We start from the raw sequence: 11,785 nt of genomic DNA, 5'->3' as shown, positions 1-11,785 counted from the left end.
GCTGAAATTGGTTGCTCCCGAGACCTGAGTAAGCACGCTAGATTTATGCAACGCCAGCTGGATTCCTATGCATGCTGGCTATAGCGGCCGCGCAGAGCGAAAGTTTCGGTCGTGTCAGAACAGTGCAGCTGAAATTGGGCGCTCCCGAGACCTGAGTAAGCACGCTAGATTTATGCAACGCCTGCCGGATTCGTATGCATCCTGGCTATAGCGGCCGCGCAGAGCGAAAGTTTCGATCGTGTCACAACAGTGCAGCTGAAATTGGGCGCTCCCGAGACCTGAGTAAGCACGCTAGATTTATGCAACGCCAGCTGGATTCCTATGCATGCTGGCTATAGCGGCCGCGCAGAGCGAAAGTTTCGGTCGTGTCAGAACAGTGCAGCTGAAATTGGGCGCTCCCGAGACCTGAGTAAGCACGCTAGATTTATGCGACGCCTGCCGGATTCCTATGCATCCTGGCTATAGCGGCCGCGCAGAGCGAAAGTTTCGATCGTGTCACAACAGTGCAGCTGAAATTGGGCGCTCCCGAGACCTGAGTAAGCACGCTAGATTTATGCAACGCCAGCTGGATTCCTATGAATGCTGGCTATAGCGGCCGCGCAGAGCGAAAGTTTCGGTCGTGTCAGAACAGTGCAGCTGAAATTGGGCGCTCCCGAGACCTGAGTAAGCACGCTAGATTTATGCAACGCCAGCCGGATTCCCATGCATGCTGAATATAGTGGCAGTGCCGAGCGAAAGTTTCGGTCGTGTCAGAACAGTGCAGCTGAAATTGGGCGCTCCCGAGACATGAGTAAGCACGCTAGATTTATGCAACGCCTGCCGGATTCATATGCATGCTGGCTATAGCGGCCGCACAGAGCGAATGTTTCGGTCGTGTCAGAACAGTGCAGCTGAAATTGGGCGCTCCCGAGACCTGAGTAAGCACACTAGATTTATGCAACGCCTGCCGAATTCGTATGCATGCCGGCTATAGCGGCCGCGCAGAGCGAAAGTTTTGGTCGTGTCAGAACAGTGCAGCTGAAATTGGGCGCTCCCGAGACCTGAGTAAGCACGCTAGATTTATGCAACGCCTGCCGGATTCCTACGCATGCTGGCTATAGCGGCCGCGCAGAGCGAACGTTTCGGTCGTGTCAGAACAGTGCAGCTGAAATTGGGCGCTCCCGAGACCTGAGTAAGCACGCTAGATTTATGCAACGCCAGCTGAATTCCTATGCATGCTGGCTATAGCGGCCGCGCAGAGCGAAAGTTTCGGCCGTGTCAGAACAGTGCAGCTGAAATTGGGCGCTCCCGAGACCTGAGTAAGCACGCTAGATTTATGCAACGCCTGCCGGATTCGTATGCATGCCGGCTATAGCGGCCGCGAAGAGCGAAAGTTTCGGTCGTGTCAGAACAGTGCCGCTGAAATTGGGCGCTCCCGAGACCTGAGTAAGCACGCTAGATTTATGCAACGCCTGCCGGATTCCTATGCATGCTGGCTATAGCGGCCGCGCAGAGCGAAAGTTTCGGTCGTGTCAGAACAGTGCAGCTGAAATTGGGCGCTCCCGAGACCTGAGTAAGCACGCTAGATTTATGCAACGCCAGCTGGATTCCTATGCATGCTGGCTATAGCGGCCGCGCAGAGCGAATGTTTCGGTCGTGTCAGAACAGTGCAGCTGAAATTGGGCGCTCCCGAGACCTGAGTAAGCACGCTAGATTTATGCAACGCCTGCTGGATTCCTATGCATGCTGGCTATAGCGGCCGCGCAGAGCGAAAGTTTTGGTCGTGTCAGAACAGTGCAGCTGAAATTGGGCGCTCCCGAGACCTGAGTAAGCACGCTAGATTTATGCAACGCCAGCCGGATTCCTATGCATGCTGGCTATAGCGGCCGCGCAGAGCGAAAGTTTCGGTCGTGTCAGAACAGTGCAGCTGAAATTGGGCGCTCCCGAGACATGAGTAAGCACGCTAGATTTATGCAACGCCTGCCGGATTCATATGCATGCTGGCTATAGCGGCCGCGCAGAGCGAAAGTTTCGGTCGTGTCAGAACAGTGCAGCTGAAATTGGGCGCTCCCGAGACCTGAGTAAGCACGCTAGATTTATGCAACATCTGCCAGATTCCTATGCAGGCTGGCTATAGCGGCCGCGCAGAGCGAAAGTTTCGGTCGTGTCAGAGCAGTGCAGCTGAAATTGGGCGCTCCCGAGACCTGAGTAAGCACGCTACATTTATGCAACGGCAGCCGGATTCCTATGCATGCTGGCTATAGCGGCCGCGCAGAGCGAAAGTTTCGGCCGTGTCAGAACAGTGCAGCTGAAATTGGGCGCTCCCGAGACCTGAGTAAGCACGCTAGATTTATGCAACGCCTGCCGGATTCCTATGCATGCTGGCTATAGCGGCCGCGCAGAGCGAAAGTTTCGGTGGTGTCATAACAGTGCAGCTGAAATTGGGCGCTCCCGAGACCTGAGTAAGCACGCTAGATTTATGCAACGCCAGCCGGATTCCTATGCATGCTGGCTATAGCGGCCGCGCAGAGCGAAAGTTTCGGTCGTGTCAGAACAGTGCAGCTGAAATTGGGCGCTCCTGAGACCTGGGTAAGCACGCTAGATTTATGCAACGCCTGCCGGATTCCTATGCATGCTGGCTATAGCGGCCACGCAGAGCGAGAGTTTCGGTCGCGTCAGAACAGTGCAGCTGAAATTGGGCGCTCCCGAGACCTGAGTAAGCACGCTAGATTTATGCAACGCCTGCCGGATTCCTATGCATGCTGGCTATAGCGGCCGCGCAGAGCGAAAGTTTCGATCGTGTCACAACAGTGCAGCTGAAATTGGGCGCTCCCGAGACCTGAGTAAGCACGCTAGATTTATGCAACGCCTGCCGGATTCCTATGCATGCTGGCCATAGCGGCCGCGCAGAGCGAAAGTTTCGATCGTGTCACAACAGTGCAGCTGAAATTGGGCGCTCCCGAGACCTGAGTAAGCACGCTAGATTTATGCAACGCCTGCCGGATTCCTATGCATGCTGGCTATAGCGGCCGCGCAGAGCGAAAGTTTCGATCGTGTCACAACAGTGCAGCTGAAATTGGGCGCTCCCGAGACCTGAGTAAGCACGCTAGATTTATGCAACGCCAGCTGGATTCCTATGCATGCTGGCCATAGCGGCCGCGCAGAGCGAAAGTTTCGGTCGTGTCAGAACAGTGCAGCTGAAATTGGGCGCTCCCGAGACCTGAGTAAGCACGCTAGATTTATGCAACGCCTGCCGGATTCGTATGCATGCCGGCTATAGCGGCCGCGCAGAGCGAAAGTTTCGGTCGTGTCAGAACAGTGCAGCTGAAATTGGGCGTTCCCGAGACATGAGTAAGCACGCTAGATTTATGCAACGCCTGCCGGATTCGTATGCATGCCGGCTATAGCGGCCGCGCAGAGCGAAAGTTTCGGTCGTGTCAGAACAGTGCAGCTGAAATTGGGCGCTCCCGAGACCTGAGTAAGCACGCTAGATTTATGCAACGCCTGCCGAATTCGTATGCATGCCGGCTATAGCGGCCGCGCAGAGCGAAAGTTTTGGTCGTGTCAGAACAGTGCAGCTGAAATTGGGCGCTCCCGAGACCTGAGTAAGCACGCTAGATTTATGCAACGCCTGCCGGATTCCTATGCATGCCGGCTATAGCGGCCGCGCAGAGCGAAAGTTTCGGTCGTGTCAGAACAGTGCAGCTGAAATTGGGCGTTCCCGAGACATGAGTAAGCACGCAAGATTTATGCAACGCCTGCCGGATTCGTATGCATGCCGGCTATAGCGGCCGCGCAGAGCGAATGTTTCGGTCGTGTCAGAACAGTGCAGCTGAAATTGGGCGCTCCCGAGACCTGAGTAAGCACGCTAGATTTATGCAACGCCTGCCGGATTCCTATGCATGCTGGCTATAGCGGCCGCGCAGAGCGAAAGTTTTGGTCGTGTCAGAACAGTGCAGCTGAAATTGCGCGCTCCCGAGACCTGAGTAAGCACGCTAGATTTATGCAACGCCAGCCGGATTCCTATGCATGCTGGCTATAGCGGCCGCGCAGAGCGAAAGTTTCGGTCGTGTCAGAACAGTGCAGCTGAAATTGGGCGCTCCCGAGACATGAGTAAGCACGCTAGATTTATGCAACGCCTGCCGGATTCATATGCATGCTGGCTATAGCGGCCGCGCAGAGCGAATGTTTCGGTCGTGTCAGAACAGTGCAGCTGAAATTGGGGGCTCCCGAGACCTGAGTAAGCACGCTAGATTTATGCAACGCCTGCCGAATTCGTATGCATGCCGGCTATAGCGGCCGCGCAGAGCGAAAGTTTCGGTCGTGTCAGAACAGTGCAGCTGAAATTGGGCGCTCCTGAGACCTGAGTAAGCACGCTAGATTTATGCAACGCCTGCCGGATTCCTATGCATGCTGGCTATAGCGGCCGCGCAGAGCGAAAGTTTCGGTCGTGTCAGAACAGTGCCGCTGAAATTGGGCGCTCCCGAGGCCTGAGTAAGCACGCTAGATTTATGCAACGCCAGCCGGATTCCTAAGCATGCTGGCTATAGCGGCCGCGCAGAGCGAAAGTTTCGGTCGTGTCAGAACAGTGCAGCTGAAATTGGGCGCTCCCGAGACCTGAGTAAGCACGCTAGATTTATGCAACGCCAGCCGGATTCCTATGCATGCTGGCTGTAGTGGCCGCGCAGAGCGAAAGCTTCGGTCGTGTCAGAACAGTGCAGCTGAAATTGGGCGCTCCCGAGACCTGAGTAAGCACGCTAGATTTATGCAACGCCAGCCGGATTCCTATGCAAGCTGGCTATAGTGGCCGCGCAGAGCGAATGTTTCGGTCGTGTCAGAACAGTGCAGCTGAAATTGGGCGCTCCCGAGACCTGAGTAACCACGCTAGATTTATGCAATGCCTGCCGGATTCGTATGCATGCCGGCTATAGCGGCCGCGCAGAGCGAAAGTTTCGGTCGGGTCAGAACAGTGCAGCTGAAATTGGCCGCTCCCGAGACCTGAGTAAGCACGCTAGATTTATGCAACGCCAGCCGGATTCCTATGCATGCTGGCTATAGCGGCCACGCAGAGCGAAAGTTTTGGTCGTGTCAGAACAGTGCAGCTGAAATTGGGCGCTCCCGAGACCTGAGTAAGCACGCTAGATTTATGCAACGCCAGCCGGATTCCTATGCATGCTGGCTATAGAGGCCGCGCAGAGCGAAAGTTTCGGTCGTGTCAGAACAGTGCAGCTGAAATTGGGCGCTCCCGAGACATGAGTAAGCACGCTAGATTTATGCAACGCCTGCCGGATTCATATGCATGCTGGCTATAGCGGCCGCGCAGAGCGAATGTTTCGGTCGTGTCAGAACAGTGCAGCTGAAATTGGGGGCTCCCGAGACCTGAGTAAGCACGCTAGATTTATGCAACGCCTGCCGAATGCGTATGCATGCCGGCTATAGCGGCCGCGCAGAGCGAAAGTTTCGGTCGTGTCAGAACAGTGCAGCTGAAATTGGGCGCTCCCGAGACCTGAGTAAGCACGCTAGATTTATGCAACGCCAGCCGGATTCCTATGCATGCTGGCTATAGTGGCCGCGCAGAGCGAAAATTTCGGTCGCGTCAGAACAGTGCAGCTGAAATTGGGCGCTCCCGAGACCTGAGTAAGCACGCTAGATTTATGCAACGCCAGCCGGATTCCTATGCAAGCTGGCTATAGTGGCCGCGCAGAGCGAATGTTTCGGTCGTGTCAGAACAGTGCAGCTGAAATTGGGCGCTCCCGAGACCTGAGTAAGCACGCTAGATTTATGCAACGCCTGCCGGATTCGTATGCATGCCGGCTATAGCGGCCGCGCAGAGCGAAAGTTTCGGTCGTGTCAGAACAGTGCAGCTGAAATTGGGCGCTCCCGAGACCTGAGTAAGCACGCTAGATTTTTGCAACGCCTGCCGGATTCCTATGCATGCTGGCTATAGCGGCCGCGCAGAGCGAAAGTTTCGGTCGTGTCAGAACAGTGCAGCTGAAATTGGGCGCTCCCGAGACCTGAGTAAGCACGCTAGATTTATGCAACGCCAGCTGGATTCCTATGCATGCTGGCTATAGCGGCCGCGCAGAGCGAATGTTTCGGTCGTGTCAGAACAGTGCAGCTGAAATTGGGCGCTCCCGAGACCTGAGTAAGCACGCTAGATTTATGCAACGCCTGCCGGATTCCTATGCATGCTGGCTATAGCGGCCGCGCAGAGCGAAAGTTTTGGTCGTGTCAGAACAGTGCAGCTGAAATTGGGCGCTCCCGAGACCTGAGTAAGCACGCTAGATTTATGCAACGCCAGCCGGATTCCTATGCATGCTGGCTATAGCGGCCGCGCAGAGCGAAAGTTTCGGTCGTGTCAGAACAGTGCAGCTGAAATTGGGCGCTCCCGAGACATGAGTAAGCACGCTAGATTTATGCAACGCCTGCCGGATTCATATGCATGCTGGCTATAGCGGCCGCGCAGAGCGAATGTTTCGGTCGTGTCAGAACAGTGCAGCTGAAATTGGGCGCTCCCGAGACCTGAGTAAGCACGCTAGATTTATGCAACGCCTGCCGAATTCGTATGCATGCCGGCTATAGCGGCCGCGCAGAGCGAAAGTTTCGGTCGTGTCAGAACAGTGCAGCTGAAATTGGGCGCTCCCGAGACCTGAGTAAGCACGCTAGATTTATGCAACGCCTGCCGGATTCCTATGCATGCTGGCTATCGCGGCCACGCAGAGCGAGAGTTTCGGTCGTGTCAGAACAGTGCAGCTGAAATTGGTTGCTCCCGAGACATGAGTAAGCACGCTAGATTTATGCAACGCCTGCCGGATTCGTATGCATGCCCGCTATAGCGGCCGCGCAGAGCGAAAGTTTCGGTCGTGTCAGAACAGTGCAGCTGAAATATGGCGCTCCCGAGACCTGAGTAAGCACGCTAGATTTATGCAACGCCTGCCGGATTCCTATGCATGCTGGCTATAGCGGCCGCGCAGAGCGAAAGTTTCGGTCGTGTCAGAACAGTGCAGCTGAAATTGGGCGCTCCCGAGACCTGAGTAAGCGCGCTAGATTTATGCAACGCCAGCTGGATTCCTATGCATGCTGGCTATAGCGGCAGCGCAGAGCGAAAGTTTCGGTCGTGTCAGAACAGTGCAGCTGAAATTGGGCGCTCCCGAGACCTGAGTAAGCACGCTAGATTTATGCAACATCTGCCAGATTCCTATGCAGGCTGGCTATAGCGGCCGCGCAGAGCGAAAGTTTCGGTCGTGTCAGAGCAGTGCAGCTGAAATTGGGCGCTCCCGAGACCTGAGTAAGCACGCTAGATTTATGCAACGGCAGCCGGATTCCTATGCATGCTGGCTATAGCGGCCGCGCAGAGCGAAAGTTTCGGCCGTGTCAGAACAGTGCAGCTGAAATTGGGCGCTCCCGAGACCTGAGTAAGCACGCTAGATTTATGCAACGCCTGCCGGATTCCTATGCATGCTGGCTATAGCGGCCGCGCAGAGCGAAAGTTTCGGTCGTGTCATAACAGTGCAGCTGAAATTGGGCGCTCCCGAGACCTGAGTAAGCACGCTAGATTTATGCAACGCCAGCCGGATTCCTATGCATGCTGGCTATAGCGGCCGCGCAGAGCGAAAGTTTCGGTCGTGTCAGAACAGTGCAGCTGAAATTGGGCGCTCCTGAGACCTGAGTAAGCACGCTAGATTTATGCAACGCCTGCCGGATTCCTATGCATGCTGGCTATAGCGGCCGCGCAGAGCGAAAGTTTCGGTCGTGTCAGAACAGTGCCGCTGAAATTGGGCGCTCCCGAGGCCTGAGTAAGCACGCTAGATTTATGCAACGCCTGCCGGATTCCTATGCATGCTGGCTATAGCGGCCGCGCAGAGCGAAAGTTTCGGTCGTGTCAGAACAGTGCCGCTGAAATTGGGCGCTCCCGAGGCTTGAGTAAGCACGCTAGATTTATGCAACGCCTGCCGGATTCCTATGCATGCTGGCTATAGCGGCCGCGCAGAGCGAACGTTTCGGTCGTGTCAGAACAGTGCAGCTGAAATTGGGCGCTCCCGAGACCAGAGTAAGCACGCTAGATTTATGCAACGCCAGCCGGATTCCTAAGCATGCTGGCTATAGCGGCCGCGCAGAGCGAAAGTTTCGGTCGTGTCAGAACAGTGCAGCTGAAATTGGGCGCTCCCGAGACCTGAGTAAGCACGCTAGATTTATGCAACGCCAGCCGGATTCCTATGCATGCTGGCTGTAGTGGCCGCGCAGAGCGAAAGCTTCAGTCGTGTCAGAACAGTGCAGCTGAAATTGGGCGCTCCCGAGACCTGAGTAAGCACGCTAGATTTATGCAACGCCTGCCGGATTCCTATGCATGCTGGCTATAGCGGCCGCGCAGAGCGAAAGTTTCGGTCGTGTCAGAACAGTGCAGCTGAAATTGGGCGCTCCCGAGACCTGAGTAAGCACGCTAGATTTATGCAACGCCAGCCGGATTCCTATGCATGCTGGCTATAGTGGCCGCGCAGAGCGAAAGTTTCGGTCGTGTCAGAACAGTGCCGCTGAAATTGGGCGCTCCCGAGGCCTGAGTAAGCACGCTAGATTTATGCAACGCCTGCCGGATTCCTATGCATGCTGGCTATAGCGGCCGCGCAGAGCGAAAGTTTCGGTCGTGTCAGAACAGTGCAGCTGAAATTGGGCGCTCCCGAGACCAGAGTAAGCACGCTAGATTTATGCAACGCCAGCCGGATTCCTATGCATGCTGGCTATAGTGGCCGCGCAGAGCGAAAGTTTCGGTCGTGTCAGAACAGTGCCGCTGAAATTGGGCGCTCCCGAGGCCTGAGTAAGCACGCTAGATTTATGCAACGCCTGCCGGATTCCTATGCATGCTGGCTATAGCGGCCGCGCAGAGCGAAAGTTTCGGTCGTGTCAGAACAGTGCAGCTGAAATTGGGCGCTCCCGAGACCTGAGTAAGCACGCTAGATTTATGCAACGCCAGCCGCATTCCTATGCATGCTGGCTATAGTGGCCGCGCAGAGCGAAAGTTTCGGTCGTGTCAGAACAGTGCCGCTGAAATTGGGCGCTCCCGAGGCCTGAGTAAGCACGCTAGATTTATGCAACGCCTGCCGGATTCCTATGCATGCTGGCTATAGCGGCCGCGCAGAGCGAAAGTTTCGGTCGTGTCAGAACAGTGCAGCTGAAATTGGGCGCTCCCGAGACCAGAGTAAGCACGCTAGATTTATGCAACGCCAGCCGGATTCCTATGCATGCTGGCTATAGTGGCCGCGCAGAGCGAAAGTTTCGGTCGTGTCAGAACAGTGCCGCTGAAATTGGGCGCTCCCGAGGCCTGAGTAAGCACGCTAGATTTATGCAACGCCTGCCGGATTCCTATGCATGCTGGCTATAGCGGCCGCGCAGAGCGAAAGTTTCGGTCGTGTCAGAACAGTGCAGCTGAAATTGGGCGCTCCCGAGACCTGAGTAAGCACGCTAGATTTATGCAACGCCAGCCGGATTCCTATGCATGCTGGCTGTAGTGGCCGCGCAGAGCGAAAGCTTCAGTCGTGTCAGAACAGTGCAGCTGAAATTGGGCGCTCCCGAGACCTGAGTAAGCACGCTAGATTTATGCAACGCCAGCCGGATTCCTATGCAAGCTGGCTATAGTGGCCGCGCAGAGCGAATGTTTCGGTCGTGTCAGAACAGTGCAGCTGAAATTGGGCGCTCCCGAGACCTGAGTAACCACGCTAGATTTATGCAATGCCTGCCGGATTCGTATGCATGCCGGCTATAGCGGCCGCGCAGAGCGAAAGTTTCGGTCGGGTCAGAACAGTGCAGCTGAAATTGGCCGCTCCCGAGACCTGAGTAAGCACGCTTGATTTATGCAACGCCAGCCGGATTCCTATGCATGCTGGCTATAGCGGCCGCGCAGAGCGAAAGTTTCGGTCGTGTCAGAACAGTGCAGCTGAAATTGGGCGCTCCCGAGACATGAGTAAGCACGCTAGATTTATGCAACGCCTGCCGGATTCATATGCATGCTGGCTATAGCGGCCGCGCAGAGCGAATGTTTCGGTCGTGTCAGAACAGTGCAGCTGAAATTGGGGGCTCCCGAGACCTGAGTAAGCACGCTAGATTTATGCAACGCCTGCCGAATTCGTATGCATGCCGGCTATAGCGGCCGCGCAGAGCGAAAGTTTCGGTCGTGTCAGAACAGTGCAGCTGAAATTGGGCGCTCCCGAGACCTGAGTAAGCACGCTAGATTTATGCAACGCCTGCCGGATTCCTATGCATGGTGGCTATAGCGGCCACGCAGAGCGAGAGTTTCGGTCGTGTCAGAACAGTGCAGCTGAAATTGGTTGCTCCCGAGACATGAGTAAGCACGCTAGATTTATGCAACGCCTGCCGGATTCGTATGCATGCTGGCTATATCGGCCACGCAGAGCGAGAGTTTCGGTCGTGTCAGAACAGTGCAGCTGAAATTGGGCGCTCCCGAGACATGAGTAAGCACGCTAGATTTATGCAACGCGTGCCGGATTCGTATGCATGCCGGCTATAGCGGCCGCGCAGAGCGAAAGTTTCGGTCGTGTCAGAACAGTGCAGCTGAAATTGGGCGCTCCCGAGACCTGAGTAAGCACGCTAGATTTATGCGACGCCTGCCGGATTCGTATGCATGCCGGCTATAGCGGCCGCGCAGAGCGAAAGTTTCGGTCGTGTCAGAACAGTGCAGCTGAAATTGGGCGCTCCCGAGACCTGAGTAAGCACGCTAGATTTATGCAACGCCTGCCGGATTCGTATGCATGCCGGCTATAGCGGCCGCGCAGAGCGAAAGTTTCGGTCGTGTCAGAACAGTGCAGCTGAAATTGGGCGCTCCCGAGACCTGAGTAAGCACGCTAGATTTATGCAACGCCAGCCGGATTCCCATGCATGCTGAATATAGTGGCCGTGCCGAGCGAAAGTTTCGGTCGTGTCAGAACAGTGCAGCTGAAATTGGGCGCTCCCGAGACATGAGTAAGCACGCTAGATTTTTGCAACGCCTGCCGGATTCCTATGCATGCTGGCTATAGCGGCCGCGCAGAGCGAAAGTTTCGGTCGTGTCAGAACAGTGCAGCTGAAATTGGGCGCTCCCGAGACCTGAGTAAGCACGCTAGATTTATGCAACGCCAGCTGGATTCCTATGCATGCCGGCTATAGCGGCCGCGCAGAGCGAAAGTTTTGGTCGCGTCAGAACAGTGCAGCTGAAATTGGGCGCTCCCGAGACCTGAGTAAGCACGCTAGATTTATGCAACGCCTGCCGGATTCCTATGCATGCTGGCTATAGCGGCCGCGCAGAGCGAAAGTTTCGGTCGTGTCAGAACAGTGCAGCTGAAATTGGGCGCTCCCGAGACCTGAGTAAGCACGCTAGATTTATGCAACGCCTGCCGGATTCCTATGCATGCTGGCTATAGCGGCCGCGCAGAGCGAATGTTTCGGTCGTGTCAGAACAGTGCAGCTGAAATTGGGCGCTCCCGAGACCTGAGTAAGCACGCTAGATTTATGCAACGCCAGCTGAATTCCTATGCATGCTGGCTATAGCGGCCGCGCAGAGCGAAAGTTTCGGTCGTGTCAGAACAGTGCAGCTGAAATTGGGCGCTCCCGAGACCTGAGTAAGCACGCTAGATTTATGCAACGCCTGCCGGATTCGTATGCATGCCGGCTATAGCGGCCGCGCAGAGCGAAAGTTTCGGTCGTGTCAGAACAGTGCAGCTGAAATTGGGCGCTCCCGAGACCTGAGTAAGCACGCTAGATTTATGCAACGCCTGCCGGATTCCTATGCATGCTGGCTATAGCGGCCGCGCAGAGCGAA

Source organism: Amblyomma americanum, chromosome 1 (assembly GCF_052857255.1).
Source record: "Amblyomma americanum isolate KBUSLIRL-KWMA chromosome 1, ASM5285725v1, whole genome shotgun sequence".
Classification (NCBI taxonomy): Eukaryota; Metazoa; Arthropoda; class Arachnida; order Ixodida; family Ixodidae; genus Amblyomma; species Amblyomma americanum.
Note: the sequence above shows the minus strand (reverse complement) of the source record.